Here is a 22,500-nt window from a genome sequence, read left to right as displayed (position 1 = left end):
GATGGAGGATAAGAAGGAGGAAGGAAGGAAGAGAAGAAAGAGAAGGATGAGGAGAGGAGGGGAGAGGCAAGTAGAATATTATCAAGAAGGAGGAGACGAAAGATAAGATTTGAAAGGAGGAGGAAAGGGGCACCTAAATTTCCAGAGGTCTAAATTTGGATGCACGTATTCCGATGGATTTTCAGGGACACGTTATCTCAGTTATGCGCAATTCTAAGTTATCACGAAGGCAACAAACGTGAACTTGAGAATAAAAGCTTGTAATTTCCAGTAAGTTATGTGTACTACGTATTTTGCACATTCCTTGAACAAAACAGCTATGTAATATGTATGTAAAATGTCTATTATTGTAAAGGGAGACATCCATCGTGGTGGTGTGCAGGTTAACTATCACGGTTCTCCTGACAAGGTAACAATCAAGCTGGAGCAGTTACCAGGTCATGATGCGGAGGGGCGAAGTGACCAGCCACATACTGCAATAGTTCCTGACTATAACAGGCAGGTATATTCTGGGACCTTACACCTCTGCTCAGTAGAGTAATGTAACAGATTTAGAGAAAATATTATAAAAAAAAGTATTTACAGGCAATCGCCACATCTTGTAAATGAGAAGCAAAAGAATACATTAAAAAAAAATCACTTATGACAATTTCAATATATATCTTTACATCAAGTTTGCTTCTTGGAAAATCATCAGAACTGTAACTTCTAGCAACTACTTCAAGGTGTTTTTATTTCCCGCAACAATACTCGCTGAAAAAAAAGAAATGATTCAATAAATTATGAAAAGTCGATTCACAGTAACCGCTGTAACACATTACATCACTCGAATTTCTAAGTGTCTTCAATTGCTTCTTATAAATTATTAGCCGGAGCAGCAGCTTGTGCACTAAATCACGACAAACGACCACAATCACCACCACCACGCCAACCACCACCACACTACTACCCACCACCACCACCACCACCACCAACACCACCACCACCCCACACCAACCACCTCCACCAGCATCACCATCATCATCGCCACCACCATCACCATCGCCAACACCCCACTCCAACCACCACCATCCCATGCCAACCCCCACAACCACTACCATCACCCTATGCCAACCACCACAACCATCACCCATCACCATCACCACCACCCCATGCAAACCACCACCACCACCATTACAACAACAGCCATGCACTAACACCGCCGACACCAACCACCGTCACCGCAGCAACCACCACCACCACCACCACCACCATGACTTCAACAGACAAAACCCACCGCATCATTCTCCTGACACAAACGCACTCAATCTCCCCTGAAAGCAATCTAGCGTATCCCGGAAGGAAATTGTCGAGGCTGCAACGTATGTGTCTCACTGTCACCAACTCGTACCGTGTCTAAGCTAATCGTGCAACTTCGAAGACCCGGTGGACTGAATCTCCTGAGAGCACTTCAAGACGAGGACGGGGCTGAGTAGGGGGAAAGGAAGGCGCTCTACAGGAACTATACACGACGAACAATAACGTGGGGGTATTCGTAAGTGTTTCTGCATAAGTGTGGCAACCTTTCCTATTGTCTACTATATATTCAGTTATCTACCAGGAAAAGCACGCCTCACTGTACTGATAAGCATTGGCATTTGATCTTTCTGATGTGACAAGAGGAAACAATTAATGTATGCGACACTTTATCATCTTTCTATTATTAATGCAGTCACCCGCCGGTCAGTCAGTATTTCTTGCTATTCTGAGTCACGCCTTCTTTTACTGATCACCTGAGCCATGTGACCCTGTTGTTTCGGTACAGAAAATATCAATCAGTCATCTTCATAAATACAGCAGTAGATGCATGCGCAGTCTTTATAATATTTACACGATGGCTGCTGGAAACACATGAACGCCAAGGAAATTTACGAAATCAAGCATGCCATTAAAGTAAAAAATAAATAAATAAATAAAACAAAAATAGAATTTCTAATATTTTCGACTAATAGAGAAAAAAATTATACAACAAGGAAGAGAAGTAAAATAAATCATGCCGAACAAGGTAAGTAACTATGCAAGACAACGAAGCAAATACCCCACTAAGGGAGACAATTTTTATTCTAAGCTCAAGTTCACAACAAGATCCCGGCGGGAGGCTGTGGTCCAGAGACTCGGACAAAAATAACTTGCACGTAAAGCCCCAGCAGCTGCAATCTCGAGGGGCGGGCGATGCCTTCAGACTGACGGAATACAGAGGAGGGGATCACAGGAACGGCGCTTTCCCTCCTCCTCTTCCTCCTCCTCCTCCTCCTCCTGCTCTATCTGTCCCTTCCCTGATAGTCTCCCACACCAAGGTCTTTTTGCTCCTCCTCCTCCTCCTCCTCTTCCTCTTTCTCCTCATCTTCCTTCTATTATTCCCTTCCTACTTTTCATTCTTCTATTTTTTCATAATTTTCTTTTCTTATTCATCTGTCTAGACTTTCTCCTCCTCCTCCTCCTCCTCCTCCTCCTTTTTCTTTTCCTCCTCTTCATTCCCCTCTTATTTTTTCTTTATTCCTCAATTCCTCTCCCTCATGTTCTTATTCCTTGCCTTACGTCTTCTCTTATTATTAGTTAATCTATTCCTCATCTGTCATCTACGTCTTTCTCCTCCTCCTCCTCCTCCTCCTCCTACTCCTACTCCTCTTCCTCCTCCTCCTCCTCTTCCTCCTCCTCCTCCTCCTCCTCCTCCTCCTCCTCCTCCTCCTCCTCCTCCTCCTCCTCCTCCTCCTCCTCCTCTTCTTCTTCCTCCTCTTCTTCCTCCTCTTCCTTCTTCTCCTCCTGCTGTTACAGAAGTATATTACTAAAAAGATATATGAGAGGTTCCAGAGATTTCCCTTGCCTTTCTTTCCTTCTCTTCCTCCTCTCCCTTTCATCATCTTATTTCTCTTGCTTGCTCCCTCTTCCCTTCCGCTCCAAACCATCTCTGATTCCCACTCATGCACTCATTACCCCGCCCGCTGCACCCTCATCACGCCCTCCTAGTTCCCTGCTGCTTTCTTACACCACCGTCCTCTCTTTTTAGATCCCTTTTTTCCATCCACACTCTTTGGTACAAACTCCAGAATTCCCTGCAGGTATTGTGTGTGTGTGTGTGTGTGTGTGTGTGTGTGTGTGTGTGTGTGTGTGTGTGTGTGTGTGTGTGTGTGTGTGTGTGTGTGTGTGTGTGTGTGTGTGTGTGTGTGTGTGTGTGTGTGTGTGTGTGTGTTTTAGAGAGACAGCGAACAAGCTAGAGAGAGAGAGAGAGAGAGAGAGAGAGAGAGAGAGAGAGAGAGAGAGAGAGAGAGAGAGAGAGAGAGAGAGAGAGAGAGAGAGAGAGAGAGAGAGAGAGAGAGAGAGAGAGAGAGAGAGAGACAGACAGACAGACAGACAGACAGACAGACAGACAGACAGACAGACAGACAGACAGACAGACAGACAGACAGACAGACAGACAGACAGACAAACAAATAGATAAATATACGTACGTACATAAATAGATAGATAGATAAATACATATACAAAGACAAACAGACAGAGGCAGACAGACACACAGACGGACAGACAGGCAGACAGACAGTCAGACAAACAGACAAACAGAGGCAGATGGCGTGACCTTATGGGAAATATGGATCTTTTTTTACGTTCTCTAGCCACTTTTTCCTAACTTCTCCCTGCAACATTCACACCCACTCCTGAGCGATGTGTGATTATTCATGACTATGGTGATTGTGTTGGTCGTGGAGACGATGATGGTGGTGGAAGCGATGGTGGTGGTGATGATGGTGGTGGTGGCAGCAGGCCCATCAACGTAGGATATTATTAAGACGACATGAGGGACTTGTTACAGTTCCCTCATCATCCTCACCAGTCACTCTCTAAATGCATGAAGCTCTCCGCTCCCTTTCACAATACCGTATGTATATATAAAACTCTCCTCTGCGTTCAAAGATTCCGTTGGCTGTCAGGGTGGGTAGAGATCGAGTATAAAATCGAGTGGAGTATCAAAATGGATTCATAATTCCTCAAAAAGACTATTTGATGCTCAGTCGTGCCTTTCATCTCGTCATTCTGCTTGAGTGAGCCGATGCCTGGAATTAAACGTTCGCTTCACAAGAAAAAAAGTTTATACGCTGTAAAGGAAATTCAGGAAAAAATAAAAAAGGAAAGCCAGAAGCAAAGGCATGCATGCAAAAGGGAAAGAACAGAAGTTGAAAAATTACTTGGCTCTTATAATAATTTTGTGGACTTAACTAACCAGCCAGCCAGCCACTCAGACAGTCAACTAGCCCGTCATTCAACCAGCCAGCCAGATACTAAGCAGTTACCCTAACAGCGAATCGACAAGACAACCAGCCAGCCAGCCAGCTAGCCAGACAGACAGTCAGCCACCCAGTCCGTCAGCCAGCCAGCCAGTCAGCTAACCATAGAACAAGCCAGATAATCAACAACAATATTAGAGCACGGGGCAAACTAATAAATTAATCAGCCACAAGTTAGCCCGGACATACAGACGGACAGCATATCTAGACAACCGATCAGTCAGTCACCCAGCCAACTAGCCAGACACACAACCAACAGACTAAGGAAAGATGATGCAAGCAAATAATACGGATTGGCATTTTTCTTTCATGTAACACTCTACAATAGTATTACACAACATGTCGAAGTCATCCGCCTATCAGTAAGTTCCAAATGTAATAACTCGAAAATCCTACACCAATTTTATCTTCTGTATACAGATTGCGAGGGGAGAGCGAAGACAACAAGCATCAGTAACGACATCTGATAATTTAATAAAGATATAAGAAACTGGAGGTAGACAAGAAACTGTAGTAATACATTATACTGTACTTATACAAGAACTGCAAGTAGTCAAAAGTATGTTTAAAACTACTCCTACTGTACTTATTTTTCCTTTTCTGTTCTTTTCTTTTCTTTCTTTTTTTTGAATGGGCAAACAATTACGTCTTTTTTTCTCACTCTTTCCATTTTCTATACCACTGACCACCCTATTTTAAACTTCAAAATATTAAAAAATTTGCCTTTCTGGTTAAGATAATACAAAAATTCATTTGACATAGTAGTTTTGTACTCTCTCTCTCTCTCTCTCTCTCTCTCTCTCTCTCTCTCTCTCTCTCTCTCTCTCTCTCTCTCTCTCTCTCTCTCTCTCTCTCTCTCTCTCTCTCTCCCTCTCTCTCTGTCTCTCTCTCTCTCTCTCTCTCAGGTGAATGGAGGACGTCTTGTTACCCATAAATTAATCCTTTTGATGTCCCCAGTTCAGCAAACAACACAGGCTTTTTAGAGAGGAAGACCCGTATTTGATTCGCGACAGCTCCGTGTGTGTGTGTGTGTGTGTGTTAAATGCAAACAACCATATATATATATATATATATATATATATATATATATATATATATATATATATATATATATATATATATATATATATATATATATATATATATATATATATATATATATAGTTAAACAGCCATCTATCTATCTATCTAGCTAGCTAGCTAGCTAGCTAGATAGATAGATAGATAGATAGATAGACATATAGATAGATAGATAGATAGATAGATAGATAGATAGATAGATAGATAGATAGATAGATGGATAGATAGGTAGATAGATAGACAAAAGATAAATAGAGAGGTTAAGAAATATTTGTACAGATAGTTGAGCAGATAGACAGAGAGAGAGAGAGAGAGAGAGAGAGAGAGAGAGAGAGAGAGAGAGAGAGAGAGAGAGAGAGAGAGAGAGAGAGAGAGAGAGAGAGAGAGAGAGAGAGAGAGAGAGAGGTAAATACTTATGATACCAAACTCACACAATTTAATCTTAGTTTTGGATAGAAAAGCAATTAAATATTTTTCGCTCAGCTAAATAAAATTATGTACAAAATAGTACTAATATTGTATATGCTGATGATCTCTCTCTCTCTCTCTCTCTCTCTCTCTCTCTCTCTCTCTCTCTCTCTCTCTCTCTCTCTCTCTCTCTCTGATTCCCGTAAGGCAGTTGCTGGCCCTGAGTGCGCGCAGTATATCAAAGGAACGAATCATTAGGAAAAGATTGGCTTCAAAAACTGAAGCGAATACGATACCAAGGGAAGTGAAAAGATCCAATGCGCGCAGTCGGTCATCTTAAAGGTTGCTGTCGGGAGAGGTTCCGGCACAATGAAGAATAGTCTTATACCCGTGTAAAAGACGTGAGTGGCTGACATGACACCCACGGAGAAAGCATTAACGTGGGCTGCGTGCAGAGAGAGAGAGAGAGAGAGAGAGAGAGAGAGAGAGAGAGAGAGAGAGAGAGAGAGAGAGAGAGAGAGAGAGAGAGAGAGAGAGAGAGAGAGAGAGAGAGAGAGAGAGAGAGAGAGAGAGAGAGAAACATATAGACATATGGACATATTGACAAACAGAGAAACAGGCAGGCAGGCAGGCAGGCAGATAGATAGACAGACAGACGGACAAACAGACGGAGAAATAGACAAAACGAAAAACACAGGAAATCACACAGAGGAATAAACTGTGAAAACATAGGCAACTAAAAAAAAATATAGGATCGATGAGGAAAACGAGAATGATACATAAGAAAAAAGAAAAGAAACAGGGAGATGAACAGATTAAGAAGTTTTGGTGTGGAGATTTCAGAGGTGAGGACCTAGAAAAGAAGACAAAAAAAGTAAGGTAAGGTAAGGTAAGGAAAGGTAGGATAAAGCAAGACAAGGCAAGGCAAAGTAGGGTAAGGTAAGATAAGGTAACGTAAGGTAAGGTAACGTAACGCAACGTAATGTAAGGTAATGTAAGGTAAGGTTAGATTAGGTAAGGTAAGGTAAGGTAAGGTAAGGTAGGGAAAACCAAGACAAAGCAAGGTAAGACAACGAAAAGTAAGGTAGATCAAGGAAAGGAAAAATAAGGTAAAAAAAAAATAAGATTCATTAACATAAGGAAAAGTAAAGTGAGGTGAGATAAGGTAAGGAAAGGTAAGAAAAGGTAACATGAAATTGTTAAGGTAAGACAAACTTTTGTAACCCAAACAAACTAAAGAAACCAACAAGAACAGAAAAAAAGAAAAAAAAATGAAAGCAAAAGTTAATATTAACGAAAGGAAAAAGAAAAGGAACACCAAAAGCTAATGAGAAATCAAAATAAACAAAGTCAACTACTTAAAAGATACACGCTTACAAAATAAGTAGGTCACACACAATACCCAAACAAATCCATAACTAATAAGTATAATGCCACGCTAGCTTTGTAACTTTCACTACTATTAAATATTAGTAAGAAACAAAAAAAAATATATTTTTTTATTTCGCCTTCTTTATGCCAAAAAAAAAAAAAAAGAAAAGAAACAGAAAAAGAAGGACGAAAAACTGAATGAGTGTGTGAATGCGTAAGTCATTATTTGGTGGGAGTAACGTTACAACTTATACGTGCGAGATGTCATGTGAAAATGTAATCCAGTTCAAACTTTAAGATGTTCCACTAATTCCAAGCACAGGCTCAGACTAGACAAACAATTCCTCGAAATAATGATATACGAAATGCACTTCCCTCTGTAAAGTAAGGAAATTGACAACGCACCTAACACAAAACCTTGCGTGACCATAACACAATACATTCAAGGAAAACATCATTGACATCAAGACAAAGCACGCGATATATTATGGCAGATAAAAAGATCCCGCCGTACTTAGTAAAAAAGAAAAAAAACCGTGGATACACAATGAGCTGCAGCGTGGGCCGGAGCATTATTGAACAGGCGAGGACTTCACTCACTCGGAGGAATACACTAAAGACACGATTTCACCGCCGGAGGGAGACCCAGTTGGGGAAGAAGAAAGAAACACACATTAACCTTTGGAAGAATGCATAAGATAATCATCCGTCCGTCTTGTTCCACATCTGTCGTCGTGACCAGAACAGACACATCCCGTGTTGCGACCAGTCTTGTCCAGGGCATGATTATTGGCAGAGGAATGTCCGGCCGCGGCTTACACGTCTTGGTGTTTGTGCTAATTCCACATAATTTTATTCCTGCGTAGTTATCGTTATTTTCAGCAATCGGCTCGGGACGAAAGGCAAATCAGGAATATGTTTCATTTTTTACACAGTGCATGAACTATGTTATGATGTGATTTATTTTGTTTCTTTTCTTTACATGTTTCCTTTAGTTGGTGATTATCCATCGGTCAGGGGGGAGTTTCCCAAGGAAAACTTAACACAAAGCGGATACAATATATATGTAAGTAGCTACTGGCAGCCTAGAACAAGCCGTTATTTGCTAGTATTAGAGACACGTCCAGCTAAGTGTGTGAAATACACAAACTTGCCATTAATAGTATCCAACACACTAACGGACTTAATAAAGTGTGAAACACACACAATCTGAGATACCCATTTAAGAGTGTGTAAGACCCTCACACAACAAAGAATGCTGGATATTTAAGTTTTTTTTTTTTTTTTTACATCGTGTTTGGGTTGTCAGCTTCTTACTAAGAACATAACATTACGTAATACAGTGGATAAAATTGAAATTGTGAAACGAAACTATATCCGCTAATGAAACAGTAAATGAAAAAAAAAAGAGTACAAAATTGCTACACACTGACACGCACGTTTATATCAGTGTAGCGAATGTATGTATGTATGTATGTGAGTACGTATGTACGTATATTATATATATATATATATATATATATATATATATATATATATATATATATATATATATATATATATATATATATATATATATATATATATATATATATATATATATATATATATATATATATATATCCCATCAGGTCTATAAGTCTTCCAAGGGTTTAGGCCAACGAGGGCATGGGAGAGTTCAGCTTTAGAAATAGATGTGATAGCAATGGTGCCATCTGGTTGAAATAAAGGAACGAAAGAAGAAGCAAAGTCATTGGAGATATTTTTGGCTACATGCCAGAAGTCACGAGGGGAGTTATATATATATATATATATATATATATATATATATATATATATATATATATATATATATATATATATATATATATATATATATATATATATACATATGCCATGTTTAGCAAAAGCGACGGGGGCCAGACTGGAGGCAGCGGTCGGCGTCATAATGAACCCGGCGACAACGTGCCCTTCAGCAAAACTTGGGTCAGATAGAGTCAATGCCGTAACGACTTCCAATTGTTTCCAAGACACTCCCTCGTCCCAGACTGCTACCAGAGTTCGGGAAATAAGATGCAACAACTGTTTCAGAGCCGCTCGTCTTGCCTGATCGAAGCGGGACTCGGGCGTCGAAGTCTTGCTATTAACTCTGAGTCACAACTTTGATGTCGGGAAATGAAGGGAGAGCAAATACCGTTGTTGTTTTAGCCGGTTTTTGCTGAGCCGAGGGACGGTAATGAGCTGACACAATGATACTTTTTTGCTCTGTGCCTCGGTATGTTAAACGTATTCATTACATTATTCGATGTTCCTTCTCTTTCAATAAGGTAAAAAAAAAAAAGACTCTCAAATTCGAATCCACTTGTATATTCAAGATTTTCTTTATTACTTTCATAAAAGCATTAAAATCCTCCACAAGAAAGCTTCATTCACATACTAAACTATTCATTCTTCAGATCTTAATCATCCATAAAATAACAAAAGCTACATAAAACAAAAGGCACTGATGGCAAGAGAGCATTTGTTCAACGGCAACCTCCTAGTTTTTCCCAACCTTTCGCTCACAATAAATAAAGTTTCACTGACATACGTCATGTGTCGTTACCACTCCATCTTGTTACCGTTCTCAATCATCACTTTAAAGATCACACGTATTATCTGCCTCGCAACCACTCACTCACCTCTCACCTCATTCCATCATATCGTAGCGTTATACAACGGGATTGCAAGTAATGGACTAAATCAAGTAACTTGGCGATAAAAGAACGAAAATAAAATATCTTCCATTCTGTGTCGGTATTTGAATCAAGACGCGGGATTACGAACTAAAGGTAAATGTCATCATGAACAAACCTACATTTTTTTTTTCTTTTTTTGCTCTAACATTGCGAGACTGCCTCCACCGTCCGATCCGCTTCAGCTAAAAGCGTTACACAATACATGAAAATATCCGCTGCTAATTCCTCGTCACGGCCATGAACCCGGAGGCGACAAATACAAAGAGGATATCATATGTCCATTGAAGGCCGTGGTGTGCAAGTTGTAGTGAAAGAGACTAACAAACATATATCATTACCATTATTATCATTATTATTGTTGTTGTTGTTGTTGTTGTTGTTGTTGTTGTTGTTGTTGTTGTTATTATTATTATTATCATCACAATTATTATTATTATTATTATTATTATTATTATTAGTAGTAGTAGTAGTAGTAGTAGTAGTAGTAGTAGTAGTAGTAGTAGTAGTAATAGTATTATCATCATCTTGTTGCTGTGGGTGTTGTTGTGGGTGTTACTGTTGTTATTGTTGTTGTTGTTGTTGTTCTTGTTGTTGTTGTTGCTGTTTTTGTTGTTGTTATTGTTGTTCATATCAACAGCGATATTTCACGATAATCAAAAGTTACTGCCGTAACCACAGTGGTGATGGAAGTGATGATAATAATGGTAGCAGCAGGAGCAGTAATAGTAACAGCAGCAGCATCATCATCATTATCATCATCAACAGCAGCAGCAGCAGCAGCAGCAGCAGTACTACTACTACTACTACTACTACTACTAGTAGTAGTAGTAGTAGTAGTAGTAGTAGTAGTAGTAGTAGTAGTAGTAGTAGTAGTAGTAGTAGTAGTAGTAGTAGTAGTAGTAGTAGTAGTAGTAGTAGTAGTAGTAGTAGTAGTAGTAGTAGTAGTAGTAGTAGTAGTAATAATAGTAGTAGTAGCAGCAGCAGCAGCTGCTTACTTACTGAGTCTTGGTCATCCTCTTTTAGAGACTTTGGTGAAACTTTTGCTGTTGCCTTGGACATATCAAAAGCCTTTGATAGAGTCTGGCACAAAGCTTTGATTTCCAAACTACCCTCCTACGGTTTCTATCCTTCTCTCTGTAACTTCATCTCAAGTTCCCTTTCTGACCGTTCTATTGCTGCTGTGGTAGACGGTCACTGTTCTTCTCCTAAATCTATTGACAGTGGTGTTCCTCAGGGTTCTGTCCTGTCACCCACTCTCTTCTTATTATTCATTAATGATCTTCTAAACCAAACTTCTTGTCCTATCCACTCCTATGCTGATGATACCACCCTGCACTTTTCCACGTCTTTTCATAGACGTCCAACCCTTCAGGAGGTAAACATATCACGCAGGAAAGCCACAGAACGCCTGACTTCTGATCTTTCTAAAATTTCTGATTGGGGCAGAGCAAACTTGGTATTGTTCAATGCCTCAAAAACTCAATTCCTCCATCTATCAACTCGACACAACCTTCCAGACAACTATCCCCTCTTCTTCAATGACACTCAACTGTCCCCCTCTTCTACACTGAACATCCTCGGTCTGTCCTTTACTTATAATCTGAATTGGAAACTTCACATCTCATCTCTAGCTAAAACAGCTTCTATGAAGTTAGGTGTTCTGAGACGTCTCCGCCAGTTTTTCTCACCCCCCCGGCTGCTAACTCTGTACAAGGGCCTTATCCGTCCATGTATGGAGTATGTTTCACATGTCTGGGGGGGTTCCACTCATACTGCTCTTCTAGACAAGGTGGAATCAAAAGCTTTTCGTCTCATCAACTCCTCTCCTCTAACTGACTGTCTTCAGTCCCTCTCTCACCGCCGCAATGTTGCATATCTAGCTGTCTTCTACCGCTATTTTCATGCCAACTGCTCTTCTGATCTTGCTAACTGCATGCCTCCCCTCCTTCCGCGGCCTCGCTGCACAAGACTTTCTTCTTTCTCTCACCCCTATTCTGTCCACCTCTCTAACGCAAGAGTTAACCAGTATTCTCAATCATTCATCCCTTTCTCTGGTAAACTCTGGAACTCCCTGCCTGCTTCTGTATTTCCACCTTCCTATGACTTGAATTCCTTCAAGAGGGAGGTTTCAAGACACTTATCCACCAATTTTTGACCACTGCTTTGACCCTTTTATGGGACTGGCATTTCAGTGGGCATTTTTTTTATTAGATTTTTGTTGCCCTTGGCCAGTATCCTTCCTACATAATAAAATAAAAAAATAGTAGAAAGTGTGTGTGTGTGTGTGTGTGTGTGTGTGTGTGTGTGTGTGTGTGTGTCTAAGTGTCAGCGTCCGCGTGCGTTGCTCCTCCGCCACTAGGTGTATTACTGTACATCCTCGCTCGCTGTGTTCCATTTTTTTTTTTTTTTTTTTCTGGGGCGTGAGAGTTCGAGGCATCCATGTAGTATATTTTCCAGCCCTGAATATACAAATGGCGGCCGTGTCGTGGAGTTCGCAGCCCCTGGACTAAAATACAATTATTAGCCTTATGGGACTGAAAGACAGCTGCTTGATTCAGAAACCTTCCGCTTTATCGATCGTCCTCTGACTGATCCCTCTGATCTGATCCTCTGACGCAGTTTAGTTGCAATAAGAAATACTATACAAGTAACAAATATCTGAAACAAACGTGGAAATTCAGAAACGATTGAATGTGAATACAGAAAAACTGCAAGAAAAAGCGTTGAGGAAAGAAAACGAAAAAAGTAATTACTTGGACCCCGGGCGAAGGGAAGAAAAGACGGAGAGAGAGGTCTTTTAAGGTGGCCCAGCTCGGGAAATATGAGGAAGGTAATAATACGTGAGGAAGGACGTAGCAAAGAGATCAGAGGGAGGGAGGCGAGAAGAAGGCGCGAGACACGTTAGGCTGGGGGGAAAGGGAGCGAGGAGGGAAGAGATGAGAGCGCCTCGAGTGATGGGTAATTCCTCTCTCTCTCTCTCTCTCTCTCTCTCTCTCTCTCTCTCTCTCTCTCTCTCTCTCTCTCTCTCTCTCTCTCTCTCTCTCTCTCTTGCTGTGCGTGTGTGTGTGTATGTGTGTGTGTGTGTTTCCACCTGAACAGGACAAAATAAAACAATGAATACTCAATGATGCGGATTAATTACACACACTATCCTTGATCTTAACATATACAACACAACTAAGTGTTGATTCCATCCTTCATGTTTGCGATATACAGACATCTATCTGAGCGCATGCTGCTGAGGATTACTGAGCTACATGCACTATCTTTCTCAATGAATATTGTGCAACAACATCAGTCGCCTTAAAGGACGCACTGAATCTGATTATAATGATCCGCATCCATCAACAACCAGCAGAATACAGAATATCCAGGAAATAAATACACTGGTCCATCACCTCAACAGCAGCAGAAGCAACAAAAGCACAGCTGCATATATTGGAAACGTAGTGGAGTTCCCACCACCACCATCCACACTAGTCACTATCACAACAGCACCACCACACGCACACCCAAGAGAATTATCACATATAGAATCAAATCATGCGTAACTTCGGACAAAGAACACACGCAGCACATGATAATACACCACACACACACACACACACACACACACACACACACACACACACACACACAAACACATTACGACATCACCTTCAACAACAAACCGGCCATATCATCTTTAAAGATAAACATCAACACTGCAAAATCTACCAACAGACATCAGTTAGTACACCTAATAAATCGTGACACTGAGGCATAAACACACACACACACACACACAAACACACACACACACACACACACACACACACACACACACACTTAAACGTCTCCAATGAACCTTCCCACTCAAGGCTGCGGTCACGACTACGCGGGAGAAAATTACCAACACGTGGCTTTAACATTCAGTTCAGTGCGGAAATTGGTTCGTGAGAGCAAGACATTCTGGATCCTCTGACCGGCCGCATAATTGAAGAACCTTGAATACTGAACATGAACGCCAGTAACTCAAAACGCATGCCTTAGTGCCCACGGAAGACTTATACCAGGAACACTCACCGCTGACTATAAGATGTGAAAGATTTTATTGATACCTACGATCATGTTTATCTGCCCCTTTATGGCGTCTTTCAATATGATTTCTAGGAATAGGATATCTCTCTCTCTCTCTCTCTCTCTCTCTCTCTCTCTCTCTCTCTCTCTCTCTCTCTCTCTCTCTCTCTCTCTCTCTCTCTCCCGGACGCAGCAAAAGGGAAAGCCCACTGTACCTAAGAGTTTCTCAGGTGTTGTACGCACATAATAGTGACAGGACAACACACAACAGACCCGCAAATCAAAAAAATAAAGAGAAGGTGAGGAGCACAAGGGGTGTAAAGCGGCAGTGCGTGTGTGGGTGCATTGTTGTACGTTAAAGGCTCACTAGGGATTTTCCATATGAGAGGGAAAAAAGATAAGTACGTAGAAATATCTTTACTTTCGGTTGGATAGACGATGATGTAAAGGAGAATATATTTTTTGTGGATGGAAGCACCGTAATTACAGAGAAGGGGATCCAGTGAGAGATAAATTAACTTACGGTTCCTTATGATGGAGAGAAGAGCGGAGATTATATATATTTTTTCGCCAATAAGCAGATGATTGAGAGATTTTTGTTGCTACTGGATGAGTTAAGCATGGCTGTTCCCAGGATTTGAAAAGGGATAATGATAGTTCAACACAAGAGTTATACGAGCAGTCCTTGGGATGTATACGGCACCGCCAGCTCTGTGATTAGTCGTCCCAGCGCCACGCCACTACATGCCACGCCAAGCCGCCCGCCAGACGAGAGAGGCTGAAGGCAACAATTCTAGATAAACAAACTATGAGTACACGCCGGAATAAAATCGTTCTTCCTAAGTGTGCGGTTTTTTTTTTTTTTTTTGTTCAGTAGTAGTACTAGTAGTAGTAGTAGTAGTAGTACTAGTAGTAGTAGTAGGAGTAGGAGTAGGAGTAGTAGCAGCAGCAGTAGTAGTAGTAGTAGTAGTAGTAGTAGTAGTAGTAGTAGTAGTAGTAGTAGTAGTAGTAGCAATAGTAGTAGCAGTAGTAGTAGTAGTAGTAGTAGTAGTAGTAGTAGTAGTAGTAGTAGTAGTAGTAGTAGTAGTAGTAGTAGTAGTAGTAGTAGTAGTTGCTGCTGCTGTTGTTGTTGTTGTTGTTGTTGTTGTTGTAGTAAGTGTTGTTGTTGTTGTTGTTGTTGTTGTTGTTGTTGTTGTTGTTGTTGTTGTTGTTATGGTGGTGGTGGTGGTAAACTACCACAACAGTGATAATGCTATAGGTGCAACTGTGGGGATGCATATGAAGTCGTCTTTTGTTAAACTTCAGAGGGCTTTGAATATTATTGCCATTAATACACACACAAAAAGAGAGAATAGGAGGTTAACTTTTATCTTTTGTAAGTTACAGATATATTTAAGACTGTATTACAAAGAATAAGTAAAAACGAATTTGTCTAATGCTAAAATAAGCCTAACAAGAAAACTTGTCTAACAGTGAAGGGGCTAAAAACACCAATATGAGTTCGTAAATGAGTGTTACGTGTTCATTATAGAAGAATACAATGCCTGACTGCCTGGCATCTCCAGTGCACGTAAAAGTACTAAAATGATGCATTTCAATAAAGCTTTAATGATACTGAAAAGAAATAATGAATATTCCCGTCCTGCCTGAGTCTCACTTCCCGCCACACCGACCGTGCAATATTCATTAATTTATAACAATTGTCATTCAAGGTTCGGTGCAATTAGTTAGATGTGTTGGGAAATATCATTTTTTTGCATTTAGTCGGGATTTGCGCTGGATATCTTAAAAGAGGTGACAAAACGAACACTAGAGCCTGTGAAACTAGGAATGTAGGAAATGGACCTACAGCGAAGACTAAAAGAATTTGAACAACACAAGCCGCAAAGAACAGAAATACCTGGAGGAAGACTCACATACGAACCCAACCCGTGACACCAGGAAAACACCTAAAGTAGAAAACCAATCGTCAGGCAAACACAACAATAACAATAACAGCCAGCCCTGAACTAGATCCCCTCAGAGCCAGACAGCGCTGCAGGGAACCCTCGACACACGCTCGTGACCGAACCCAGAGACACACAAGTAGATGTGCCTCGCCCTGATTCCAGCTGAAGTGCGTGGCGGAGAGCAGCGAGGCAACAGTGATGACGCAGTCTGGTACTCGGGGAACAAGATCTGAGCATCAAACACCTGTCGCTCATCCCACGCTTGACTCTACTCCTTGTCTACTATTTCCTATTAGACGTTAGAGGGGAAGGTTAGGCAAGGAAAGTTAGGTTGACAAAGGGTTGAAGGGGAAGTTCATAAGGGGTGAGAGGGAGAGGCGAAAGGGGGAGCAGTGACTTAATATGGTATTGGGAGGGATGTGAGGTAAGGGTTCAAAATGGTTGGTTGGTTGGGTTCAAGGGGATTGAAAGGCAGCAAGTAGCAAGTTCATAGGGACTGAAAGGAGAGGTGAGGGAACGTAGGAGGGAAGGGGATAGCAGTGGTTTCATGGGGCCGCAAACTTTATATACCCCTGAGGCTGGACCATGTTTGACAACTGTTCGGAAACTCCCTCCAGTGCTGAGTTTGTTCCGTCAGAGACTTTGAGTACTAAACGGGTGATCTGAGATTAATGGACCATATCGAACATTTCTATAGCAATAAATGGATACTTTAGATGTAAAATATATTAAAAACATGAACAACGGGACATTACCAGATACTAACGACGTGAAAGAAAATTTAATAGATTTGAAAAATAATATTAAAGTTTTATGTATTTGTACAATAGAATTACACTGCTTTTACTGAAATCATTCAAATAAAAAAAAAAGGAAAACATGCGTACGTAGTGCTAAAGAAAGCAAAAATATAAAGCAATGTGATAACGATGTAAAGATTAACAGTGACTAGTTGCACACCTAAGCATATGCATATAACTCGCGTACAAATATTAAAGATACCACACTCATTTCTCCCATTACCTATAAAAAAAATAAATAAATAAATGAAATATGTAATTAGGATCAAAGATAGCTTCAATAAGGGATTTCAGATATTCAAATTTCCACGATAAATATGCAAGCCGCTACGATGAGTGTAACTAAAGCCAATTATCAGTAACTCCTGCAGGCGATGGAGGAGAGGACGGGAGAGAAGCTGTCTGGTTGTGTTATGTTGAGGGAATGAAATAAAAGCGTAAAAAATATAGAAAAGCCTGCCAGGACACAAACTAGAAGGGAATAGGACAAAAAGAAGTGGGGGGAAAGAAGAAAAGGGTTTAAAGACAGGAAGAGAAATGTACTAGTAGACAGATAGGGATGAGGAGAAGGAAGGGAAAAGAATGAAAATTAATGGAAAATGGAGGAAAAAAGAGGCAGACAGACTATAGGGTGGCGGGCGATAGATAGACAGAGAACAGAAAAGGGAACTGAATGACAGGGAATAAAAGCGAGAGAGAACGAGGATGATAATATAGTACTGAATGCGGATGAAATTTTTGTAGAACCAAGAAGGCAGGACTTATTGTAAATGCAAATTACCGCGAGCAGATCTTGTTACTCCACTATTAATGTTGTGTCTCATACTTGTATCTCTCTCCAATGTACCCTAGTCCTCCTCACTTTTTTTCTTTTTTCGATGTTCCTCGTACTCCATTTACGAACACCCTTTTGATTATTTCAGTGACTCCACTAAGGGTATTACACAAAATACTACTACTACTGCTGAGGTCAGTCCGGAATTATTCACCGCTATATTGAATTATTTTATCGCTATTCAGGTCAGTTCAGAGTTACGAGTATCAAGTGTTACATAAAATAGGATTACCGCTACTCAGATAAAATCAGAGCTATATATGTATTATTACACAGATTAACGTTATAGCTATTCAACTCATCTCGGACTCTCGCATCTAAAGGTAAGTGTCTTGTTGTCGCCGCGCCTGTAGCCTGCTTGGACTAGACCGTCGTGACCTGGCTGGGGTGTGGCGTGTTGCACCCTCCAGCGTGCCTCGGTCAATCGCAACGAACACCAAATTATTTATACCATGAAAGCAGTTGAACATACATAGAGTGAGTAGCGTCCCGAAATATAATAATTCAATTTGGCATTTACAAAGGTTCATTAAAATTTCAATTACGTTGAAAATTGCACCGACACATAATTGGAATAGAAAAATATTAAAAAGAAAAAAAAAAATAGAGGTGAATTCCCTCAGTGAACACGGGCGGCGGAGTGCTTGCCCTGAGCACCAAGTAAGAGGAATAATAAATAGGTACTAACTTGCATTCAGCTCATTGTTGTATATCCTTCTGGGTCCTGCAGGCGATCCTTCAGGCTAGACACATTCCTATTAAATTAAAAGAAAAAATGATGTTAGCATGACCATATTTTCGTTTCCTCAAGTTCCACTTCTCTAATACCAAAAGGATACGTTAGCATGACTTACGTAATTCCGTTTTCGTTCCTCACACTTCCTCTTGAAAATTAAAGAGGAAATGTGACGCTAGCATGACCATTTTTGGTATTCTTTATTCAAAGTCCTCCTGAAAATTTAAAAGAAAATTAGGCGTTAGCATGGCCACATTTCGTTTTCTTCCCTCTCACTTCTTAGAGCATTAAAAACAAAAGATGACAAGCATACTCATGTTTTCTTTCACCTCGCTTCCTCTCGTGTACGTATAATAGCAATGCATTTTTCTGCTTTACTTGTCACGGGAAAAGTGCACTGGAGTGGTGGAGTGGGCGGAACACAGGCGGGCGGAGGGGAAGCAATAACCGATGATGGTGTGCGGCGGGCGAGTAGCACCGCGTGTGGCCTGCGTCGCCACGAGGAATTCTTGCATGTGGGTAACGGAGCGTGAGTTGTGGAGCAAGGCATGGAAAGCGGTGGATTGTGCTGCTCTACAAACGTATCACTCGTACACAAACAAACACACATACAAACACACAGGCAAGTCAAAATATTTAACAGATTCGATTACAAAAATGCACTTAAACACTACAGCACTAATACATGTAGTCTGGTAGTGATATGTGTTTACAATAGGCACCAAATATAATGCTACAGCTAATGGTTATAATAACTGCAGTTAGTAAATGGTGTCTAAGTAATAACAGTAGTGGTGGCGGAGACGGTGGTAGGTAGTAGTAGTAGTAGTAGTAGTAGTAGTAGTAGTAGTAGTAGTAGTAGTAGTAGTAGTAGTAGTAGTAGTAGTAGTAGTAGTAGTAGCAGTAGTAGTAGTATTAGTAGTACTACTACTACTAGTATTAGTAGTACTACTACTACTACTAGTAGTAGTAGTAGTAGTAGTAGTAGTAGTAGTAGTAGTAGTAGTAGTAGTAGTAGTAGTAGTAGTAGTAGTAGTAGTAGTAGTAGTAGTAGTAGTAGTAATAGTAACATGATGATCATCACCATCAATAATAATAATAATAATAATAATAATAATAATAATAATAATAATAATAATAATAATAATAATAATAATAGCAACAACAAAAACAGCAACAGCAACAACAACAACAACAACAACAACAACAACAACAACAAGTGTGGTCATCCCAGCAGGCGAACCCTCTCACTGCTACCAGCGTACCCATCCACGTGATTTATCTTGATTTTCAGTACATTATGTTGGCCTTACTCGCGCCGCCGACCAGCTGGCCTACGATAACACGCCGAGGGATGCGAGGGAGGCTCAACTTCCCATTACCTCGAGTAGTAAATGAGCTGGAGGATACAAGGCAGGCTTCGGAGGCCGCCGGTGTGTGCTGATATATCCGTGAGGCGAAGAAAATCAATTATGGGATGCCGGCGATACTTTGCATACGAGCTCACCGGCTTCATATACCTCCCTCCCAGTTATCAGGGGGAGTATCTTCCTCGTCCTCATTCTTGCTGGTATTGGCTCGGGTGAGGAGAATGTATTATGATGATACTTTGCACATTGACTTATTTGCTTCACATACTTCTCTCTCTCTCTCTCTCTCTCTCTCTCTCTCTCTCTCTCTCTCTCTCTCTCTCTCTCTCTCTCTCTCTCTCTCTCTCTCTCTGGTGTCTCAGTTCATTTGTTAATTCTTTACTGCTCTTGGTCATTCTTGTTTTTACTTATAACTTTTCAGTTTTTTTTTTTTTTTTCTTGGGTGGAGGGGTGGTTTGTACTGCTTTTTGTTAGACAGAATGTAATTTCCTTTTTTTTTTGTTAAGCCTCTCTCTTTAATCCGTCTTTCTTAACTATCAATCTTGATTAGAGTTAACACCAATTTTTCCCTCTATCATTTCTCTTTTCTATACGATATATTATAAAATTACTAGCTTCACATCTCACTAAATATAAATACGTATCGTAGATCATTAAAACCTTTTCGTAAGTCTCCTTCTTACTATTAATCTTATTCTATGTTTTTTTTTTTACTTTTTCGTTTCGTCTGAGACAGAATTATCAGTTTCCTTTAATTTTCCCTATCCCCATATTCCTATCGTATAGCATTAAAATCCTTAGCAAAGAAAAATAAATAAATAAATAAAAATTATTACGTTAAAGAGTGGCATGGAAGAGCTGGAAATGTCAGTTTTCGTCCCGCCAACAATAAAACCTGGTGGTAGGTTGAGAAGCATTTGCAATCCGGCATTGGTGAAGATGACCTTCCATCAATAATTTTCATGCTAATTACCGTATGGTATTTCTTCATTGAAAAAAAAAAAATCAAAATCCAATGAGAAAGTACAAACACACACCTGAACTGCTCTTATTCTGTCAATGGTGTCCTTTAAAATTATATTCAAAACTTGAAATAATTTATTGGATTATGTATATGGACAAAGCATAGCAGTCCAAGGGTTAAAGAGTAATACCGATGAATTGAAGATACCCGTTCCTATCTGAGCAATGGGGTGATGCATGCAGCAGGTTTTGTAATCTTCCAGCGATGATGGTGAAGCAGGACAGGTGGGAAAGGTAGCAGGGGAGGGGCCTTTGATCCCGTGCTGTCATCACAAGGGAACGGAAGGGAGCGGATAAGGGAAAGAATTAATAAAAAATATATATAAATGGATAACATGAGAAAAGTTCGTATTGAAATACATAGATATGCATCAGTGACAAGGATTTCCATACAATAACACGCCACCAATCATCTACATCTAAATAAGTAAATAGAACACGTATACTGAAGGCCATAAGGGGAAAAAATCACGAGAACAAATCAGCATACAGTTCTCCCTCGCGTCCTCCCAGCAGCCACCTTCCACATCGCCCACTTTCATCTCGACTCCTTTGTCCAGCGACTCTTTGCCCTCCCACCTCCCTCTAGCCTCCTGATTCCTCCTACTTCCCTGAACATCCTCCCGCCCAAGTAAGAAAGAAGGAAAACTAACTCCAAAGTACACTAACTTACTTGACTAACTTTTCTTATTATGTTCGCTCGTCATATTCGCTGGCAGCTCACCAAATTGATGCAGGAGGTTTGTGGAGACAAGCTCGAATCACTAACATCGTTTTTAATTGTTTATTCCTTAAAAAAAAAAAAAACGTGTTTATTTAGAGAAGCTTCCAGTAGGTGTATGAATATGGGAAGACATTTAAAATTCATTATTAAGGCCAATTTGGTTCACATTGCTTTACTAGTAGTCGCGGGGATATAGACATCTGGGGTTTTCATTACCTGAGCCTCGTGAGTCTAATCTATGAGGGTTGTGAAGCGACGCATCTCCCAGTGACTGGCTGTTATTCATTAATATCGCACTATGTATCGCATTTCCAAGTTCAATGGACTAAATCGTTTTACCCATCCACCTATTTATTTTATCATTAAACACACACACACACACACACACACACACACACACACACACACACACACACACACACACACACACACAAACACACACACCTAATATATCTAGATAATCTCACGCGGAAATATATTCAAATCACGACGAGGCAAACCAGCTGTTGACACGCCACAGCGCCTCCTGCCAGGCAACGCGAGGCGCGCGATTATTATATTATTAACCCGGGAAAGGAACAAACCTAGAGCACTCCCTCGCTCCGGCAATATAAAGGAAGAGAATGAATCACTCAATTTCTTTCAGCCTCATTCCCTCGAGCATTCAAACTCCACATCATTATTATTAATATTATTATTTCATGGGAACGCTTTACAAATTAAGAAAAAAAGTACCTTTAGAACTTTTTTTTTCCTCCTTTTATGTACGGGACTCGGGGATTTCAGGGAAGACAATCATTTACCTATTCCTGCTCCTCTTGCCTCCTCCGTTCCTACTCCTCCTCCCCTAACCTTTTCCTCACACGCAGTAACGTGCCGCGACGCGCTCCTCAGCGCCGGGCGGCAGGTGTCCACGGCGGGAAAACACCTAGAAAAAGTATTCAGGCATCTTCAGCAACCGTCCCCGAGCCTGAGAAGTGGCGCCGCCCGCTGCCTCTAATGGCCCTCGCACCTCCTGCGCGGCACGTCTTATTCCCAGTGTTTGTGCGTTAAAAAAATAAAATAAATAAATAAATAAATAAAAT

The 22,500-nt window shown here is 40.6% G+C and overlaps 1 long non-coding RNA gene across 1 annotated transcript in view; it reads right to left on the bottom strand.

Annotated features, from left to right (window-relative positions):
- The window catches only part of LOC135106159 (uncharacterized), a 66,170-nt gene extending 47,655 nt beyond the window's left edge, over positions 1 to 18,515 (bottom strand). The window contains exons 1-2 of the long non-coding RNA XR_010271142.1: positions 18,417 to 18,515; positions 18,251 to 18,317 (exon numbers count right to left, since the gene is read on the bottom strand). This is a non-coding gene — a long non-coding RNA (uncharacterized LOC135106159). The remainder of the gene's footprint in view (positions 1 to 18,250; positions 18,318 to 18,416) is intronic.
- Between the last annotated feature and the right edge of the window lie 3,985 nt (positions 18,516 to 22,500).

This window comes from Scylla paramamosain, chromosome 13, assembly GCF_035594125.1.
Source record: "Scylla paramamosain isolate STU-SP2022 chromosome 13, ASM3559412v1, whole genome shotgun sequence".
Lineage (NCBI taxonomy): Eukaryota > Metazoa > Arthropoda > Malacostraca > Decapoda > Portunidae > Scylla > Scylla paramamosain.
This window is presented reverse-complemented; position numbering and strand designations above follow the sequence as displayed.